We start from the raw sequence: 7,660 nt of genomic DNA on the forward strand, positions 1-7,660 counted from the left end.
TCTATTTTAAACTGTGACACAGAAGAACACGGAAGTGTAAGGAAAGTACCGTACTGTTTCATATCCAACTCGATCTCCATCCTTCCTGCAATCGTACTGTAGAACGAATGTTTCCTGATTCATAATTATTCTGTGTTACTTGCTGTTTACATTTGCAATTCTCCGGGACTATCAATCTTGCGATCCGCGTTCCTCGGCGGATTATCGAAATCAAAAGTGGACGCTGGACGGTTTATCAAAAGTGGACGTGAGCAAACTGAACCGATTCTGCCTGCGGGCCATGTCGCACCACATGCATGCCTCTTCCGCCGACTTACAGATATATCGACTTTTAAGCTGAGTGAGCCAGTGAATCCATTTGTGGATCACTGGAACACAACAGTTATCAGCTCTCGGAAGACGGATTATGAACTTCTGCGGACTTGGCAACTTTTTAATGCAAAATTGCATCGAGATTTTGTTTTTCTTTCTTGGTTTTGTTTCTTAGTTTTTGCTTTTCTTCTCAGTTTCTGTTTTTTTTCTTGGTTTCTCGTCAAAGTTTTCTTAAAATACAAAGACCTTTCTGCTTGATATACCGCTTACAGTTTACCGACGCCACTCTGTATGGGCTGAAGCCAAATAGAAGTTGATCGTAAGGTGAGAATAGCTAAACGTGGTGCGCGAAATATTTTTTTAAAATGTGGTGTGAGTAGCCAAAACGTGTGAAAGGTGATATTAGACTGTCATGATGGCCGCTCCCTAATAAACTAATCTTGAACTGTTGATAGCTTCTGACTAAATCGGGTTACGCAAGTGTAGCATAGAAACCAGAGAGAGTACAGCTCCCCGACGCGACTACTGCTCAGTAATCACAGCGGCAGTTTAATGGGATGAATGATTTATCCGGATAAAAAAAGTTCAGTAGTTGGCGAGGATGGTGACTGGTCGCTAAAATTGTTTAAATTCATTAGTAGAAATGACCGGCTGCTCAGGACTGCTGAAGTGCAGATGAATTGGTTATCCGAATACTTTTACATAGCAAAAGGAGTTGCGAGTGCTTTTTAGCGAATTTTTCTCAAAACGAGCAGACTTTCTTCTCCGGCATCGGTTGGCAGCGTTACCTATTAGTGACTCAGGTTTACAGACAACAATGCACCTGTACGAAAATGCTGAACGATCGGTGTACGCGTGGAACGCTGTGGATGTGGAGACTAACGGGCAGCTGTATCACGGGCACGTCATCGGCATGGAAGAGAACGGCAGCGCTCCGTCGCGCCCGATCGTGGATTTTGGATGCCCGTCACATCAAGCGGTGACGGTGCCATACGTAACGACTTGGGACTGCTCCGTCGATCGTTCTAACAGCGTTCGCGTGGGGGACACAGTGCAGGTGCTGCTATGCGACGGAGCAGCTGGCACTTGGAAATGGCATTCCGGGAAAATGCTGATTGACTCCTTCAAACACCTGAAGGATATGGCGCTGGTGGAGGTGACGGAAGGAGAGCTGTCTCGGCGCGAACTGGTTCCTCGCCGACAGATTCGCATAACCTTCAAGTCACGACGGTTGACAGTGGGAGATTTTGTCATGCGGACTTGCAGTGTGCCTAACGGTTACTGGGCTTTACAACCGTCGCTCGCGTCATTGCTGCTTCGACAAGTTGAGAAGAATTTGCAGCTGCGATTTGTCACGGTGCTCAGCCAGACGATGAAGTATGTGTCACGGAGTCCCAGCTCAAGTTCGCGCGATGAAAACGCACAAATTGTAAGTAGCGGTTAGAGACGGCTGTTGGTTCGACGCCTTTTGAAAAATGTTTTGATGAATTTAGGCTTTTTTATGATAGGGGATTGTGTTCGAGAGGGAAAGAGTTGTGTGTGAACGTGGCGATTATCGTGGGCATGGGCTTGGTAAGCATATTAACAAGTTATGTTTGCTTCTCAATGTTTCTTACTTTCTTTATTTGCCAAAACTGGTTGCAGTTTCGAATGTCCACAATTGTGACCTGAAGCGGAAAAAGCTGTTGGGTGTCGGTGAGCGCGGTTTGGCGTTGCCCGTGGACGTGTTGAAGGAGATCTTCCGGTCCCTGGACACCATCGGTCGCCAGCGCTGCCGACGCACTTGTTCGCTGTGGGAAGCCGTTTTCACTTCGCCGGAGTTGTGCCAAGACCTGTGTGAATCGCGCCAGCAGCCCAGTCCTTCATCTCGCGTCAAGTGGGAGTTTAATTACGCCATATACGCCTGCATCTTCAAGCACCTCACGCCCGCCACCCGCACTATCTGCATTCGCGACCCCAAAGCTGCCAACCTGTGGGACTGTAGCATCCAGCCAGATACCGAGGAAGCTCTCGACCTTATGAAGAAGCACCTAAACCAACCCAGCCTCCGCATCCACAGTTTCATCCTCCATCAACGATCAATCAGGCTTTCTGAACGGAATTTAAGCATTCTTGCTACCCAGATCGTCGCACAGCTGTCAAAGTCGCTCTCGTACTGCGATCATATGATCTGGAAGGATTGCGAGCTTAAACTGGTAGACAACCACAACTGGACTTTAATGCAGTTCTGCATTCCCGTTGCCGTGTTTACCCGAGGACAGCTCGATGCAGCGCACATTGTGGACCTGTTGGAAAGCCACATCCGCTGGGATGGGCAGCCGTTGGATCAACAGCGCATTGTCCAGTTCATGGCTGACCCGATCGAGAACAAAAAATGGGCCAAGAAAGTGCAAAAGGTACACGGCACATGATTTAGAAGCTTAGTTTTATTGTTTGTTTAGTTTAGTAGTTTACTTTGTTTGTGCTGACACATGCTTTGTGGAACTGATTTTACTTTTTCAGCTCAATCACAACCGTAGTGTGTGCCATTCCTTGCAGTAGTTTTTGCAGTAGGCAACGATAGTCCTAATCAGAGTTTAACTTAGCCATCATTTCCGCAGGATCTTGGTTTAAACTCTACTTGTATCCTGAAGCAGTAATGTGTCTAACGTTCTGGATAATTTTGCAGATTCTTCATGACTATCAATCTTGCGATCCGCGCCCGTCCCATTATCGGGATCATCAGTGGACGCTGAACAATCTGGCCAGTGTGGATGTGGGCAAGCTGAACCGTTGTGTTTGTACGCCTTATGGAGCCACATCAACGACTGGCCAGAATCCGCGGATGACAGCGCCGCTGATGAGCCATCCAGCAGCGACGCCAGCGATTCCGAGTTCGACGACGGTGGATTTGAGGATGTGGAGAAGTGAAGAGCGTAAACTGTAGTGTTTTACGAGCTTAGCGTTTCGAGAATACTTTTTTTCGACAGATCGGTGTGTGCACTGTTTTTAGTTCGCACTTCGTCCTTCATGATGGACCGCGTTTAACAGCATCATTCCTGATAATTTTGTAACTATTGAGCCTATCTAGCGGCTTCAGTGTTTAGGCTGCTTCGCTGTCCTATCTAGTTTGATCGAGTTTCCGGTATTTTCGTGTGGTAAATGATGAACGTTTATTCCCAGTTATTTCGTCGTTGCGCAACAAACTGAGTAATCGTAAGGCACAGCCTTCTTCTAGAATCCGCTTGCATTATGCGGAAGATACATTAGCTTCGATTATATTGTCAACTTCCAACCTGTGTGTGGACTTCCGCAAGGAGGGAGTTCTTGCGTCTGTGGACAAATTAGAGAACAAAACTTCGGAGATAAGACCTAAGTAGTACTATATACAGTACCCGTACTTCGTCGCCGAAGGCGATTTTCAAGCTCTTTCCGGCCGTGTTCTAACTTGGCTGTCATTAACTGATGTGGCTAAAGCATTCGTGCTAAATGTAACTCAGGCTAGTTTCATTTCTGGCTGTCTCACAATCAGTGCAGTACAGTCATAGGAAGTACATACTTGTACTCTTCTGACCTTCCCTTTTTCAACGTTATTGAGCAGAAAATTGTCGCAGTTTTGTGTGAGTTAATGTTTTAATTTTGGTGGTTTGATTGGTGGAAGCACAAAGCCGATGGATCATGGCAGCCATGATAGCGAAGACTGGCGTTTTCTTGTGTGATGGTTGTAGACGATGGTTCGATCGGTGACCTAGTACAAGCTTGTCCGGTAATTTCTGTCGTAAAGGTACAGCTAGCGTGAAATTTGCGCTTGAAACGGTGGCCACGTCACTACTCTTATCGGACTGCCTAAATCCGCTCCGCAGTTAGATTGTCCATTACTACACTGACCGTTTTTTAGCCACCTTCCGCCAGGCAGTTACTGTGATTCTCATTAAATTATCTGGCGTGCACCAAGCCACCAGCCAGCCAGATGCGTGTTACGTATTTAAGCAGTGTGGCGTGGCGCGCCGTAGCATTGAGTTTGGCGTAATACGCAAATTTGTGTTTTTCGCTGCATTGAACCGGCAGAAATTACCGGACAAGCTTGTACAGTAATATCTTCCTAAATCTGTCATACAACTCTGTCCTGGACATCTTGTCAATAAATTATTCGTTGTGAAATTTCCCGCTACATTTTCTCATACTGTTTCCTCCAAGGAGTCAGTAGAATCACCCTGCTTAATTAACTTTCTATCTGTAGTCAAAGAGACAATCAACATCAATTTTGTAACGCGGAAGAGCGGTCTTCTACAGCATTACCAGCAAAGTCAGACGCGCAGCACCAGAATGCACATTTACAAGAAAACCAAGCGCTCGCTTTACGCCTGGAACGCTGTTAATGTGGAAGTGGATGGTCAGCTGCAGCATGGCCGCGTCATCGGCCTGGAAGAGAAACCAGAAAACGACAGCACCCCGCCGCGTCTGGTCGTTGATTTCGGATGCCCGACACAGCAAGTGGTGCTGGTGGATGACGGAAAGATCTGGGATTGCTCCAAATATCGATCCCTGAATGCACCCGCGGGATCCGATGTGGAGGTGCTGCTGCACGACGGCTGGAATGGCCCTTGGAAATGGTTCCCCGGAATAATCGTAATTCCAGAATTCGCGTTGGTACATGGTGTGGCGTTGGTGCAGGTGATGATGGGCGGGCAGCGTCGTCGCGAACTGCTTCCCTTTGTACAGATACGCGATCCGCTTCAGCGAGAGCTGCTTCCAGTGCGCCACTTCGTCATACAGAAATGCCGTATGCCTAACTGCTACTGGACTATGCATCGGGATGCATCGGCGCGGCTGCTACGACAAATTGAGGAAAAGTTTCGTCTACGGTTTTTCAAGGTTCTCACCCATGAAATGCACTATGTGCGCCGACCCCAGAAAAAGCCGTTGACGGATGAAAATCTAGTAAGTCTTTTCTGCTGACTGCAGCGTAACTAGAGCTACAAGTTACACGTGTGGCCATTCTTTTACATAGGTGATCGAGTTCGAGAGAGGCAAAGAAAACAACTTGCCTGTGTCTTCTCGCAAATTATGCGAAGAATCTGATGATCGGAATAGTGAACTAAAGCGGAGAAAGACGTACCGTGTCGATGAAAGCGTCATGGCGCTGCCTTTGGAACTGCTGAAGGAGACATTCCACTCACTGGACACCGTCGACCGGCAGCGCTGCCGCCGCACTTGTCAACTGTGGGAAGAGAAGCTGACTTCGCCAGATTTGTGCCTAGAACTTCGTCTGCCTCTCGGGAAACTTGCAGCGATGTGCGATTCCAATTACTTCACTTATGTCTGCATCTGCCAGCACATCACGCTCCTCACCCGCACGATCTGCATCTACGGTAGCGAAACGAATAGCCGTGAGCCGTGGCACTTGGCTGGTGCCCGCGAAGCGATGGACCTGATTACGATGATCCTGAGCGCTGACAACAACCGCATCGATCGCTTGATCGTGCAGCGGAAAGCCATAAGGACTTTAAAGCCAACTTATCTGGCGAAGTTGAGCGCACTGACCTCCGCATTGTCCGCGTTCCTGTCCAAGCTGATGTCTTGCTGCAAGCGTGTCATTTGGAAGGATTGTGCCCTGACATACGGTGCACATAATCTTTTGCGGGAGACTCGTATCCCGTTTGTCGGAGTCACGCGCGGAAATATCGGTCTGTTCGACATTGTGGACATGATCGAGAATGAAATCCGCTACGAGCTGGCGCCGTGGGAGGTGCAGCGCATCGCCCAGCAGCTGCCCATTTGGATCGCCGACAATGAGAGGACCTGGGATGTGATGCAGGTACACCTACAGAAATTGTGTCAGCGTGGTGGCTTTCTAGAATAGAAAACTTGTAATGCATAGGTAATTCGAGTCCAGTTACAAGACAAAATGTGAAATTGTGCGGGAAAAGCGTTACTGCGGATCATTAGTTTCATTGCCAATTAGTTTTATTGCCAATTAGTTTCGTTGCCAATTAGTTCATTGCCATTAGTTGCATTGCCAAGGAGTTTGCCACTTGCGTGACGCGTTACTTCCTCGCGCGCGGTTGGTTTGCTGATGTACATTTTTGTGCAATATGCTGAAAAATTTTGCAGATTCTGGAGGACTTCCAGTCATGTGATCTGCGTCCATCGGCGCATTATCGAAATCACCAGTGGACGCTGGACAACGTGGCCAGCGTGGATGTGGGCAAACTGAACCAGTTCTGTCTGTTCGCCTTGTGGCAGTACATGCATGGATGGAATCCAGTATTCGCAGATGATTACAACGCGCAAGACGAGCCATCCAGCGAAGCCAACATTCACGAGTTGGAGGAGTAGACAGCGTAGCATTTTGGTGACTGTTGATAGGTTTAATGTGCAATACGGCTGAGAGAACATTTTCTCCTTTGTTCATCTGTTCTGATCATAAGGAGGCCTAAAGTCTAGTGTATTAAGTATTAACTTTTTAGCTGGTTGCAAGAGCCACGCGCAATGTTTGCCAGCTTCTCTTGTTTCTCAGTTTCATAAAACTGCGGGTTTCAACTTTTTTAATTTTGGTTTTAGTTTCTCTGTACGGCATCCATGAACTGGTAGATGTACAACTGATAGATGTAGTGACTACATCTGATGTACACTGAAATTGACTGAATATCTTACGTTTACCATTAAATATCACTCGTTTTTGCCTCTTTAATCCAGATCGACAAGAGTACACGGGTACGAAGATAGTAGTCAATCCGTGCTCGCTTTAAAAGCTGTGGATATAGACATTGACGGTCTGATTCATCACGGACACGTCGTCGGCCTGGAAGAGAACGACACCACTCGGCCACGTTTGGTCGCTGATTTCGGTTGTCGTTAGCAGTAGGCGGTGCTATTGATCGTTTGCGCCTGTGCTGCGTTTTTTTTAAAATTGTTGATACAAAATTTACAAAAATTGCGAATAAATTTGTGAATTAAATTTGCTGTGTGCTAGTCGCTCTTTGACTCACACTGACCGCCACATACAGCGGGCAGTGACTCGGTCATCATCCTGCTAATCCAGCTATTGATGCTCTTATTATTTTATCAAAAATGATTTTATGTTTTTAATAAAATGTTTGCTGAATAAAGATCAGTACATAGTGCGTTCCCCTCGAATTTACAGTGGACTGTCAGCGCCATAGTCCCTGCTCTTACAAGATTCCAGAATTTCGCATAGAGCTAACAGAAGAACTACGCATGTGACCGGCAAAAATGTCCCCCCTGTCCCCCCGGACATTTTTGCCGTGTCCCCCCTGCCACCACCTCCAAAATGGTAACCCTTTGGTCAGAATGGTAACTTGGGGGACCTACAACGGAAACCTGATTTTGAGCTCCAACGGTGACC

The sequence above is a fragment of the Paramacrobiotus metropolitanus genome, unplaced genomic scaffold (assembly GCF_019649055.1).
Source record: "Paramacrobiotus metropolitanus isolate TYO unplaced genomic scaffold, Prichtersi_v1.0 Parri_scaffold0000001, whole genome shotgun sequence".
In the NCBI taxonomy this organism is placed as follows: domain Eukaryota; kingdom Metazoa; phylum Tardigrada; class Eutardigrada; order Parachela; family Macrobiotidae; genus Paramacrobiotus; species Paramacrobiotus metropolitanus.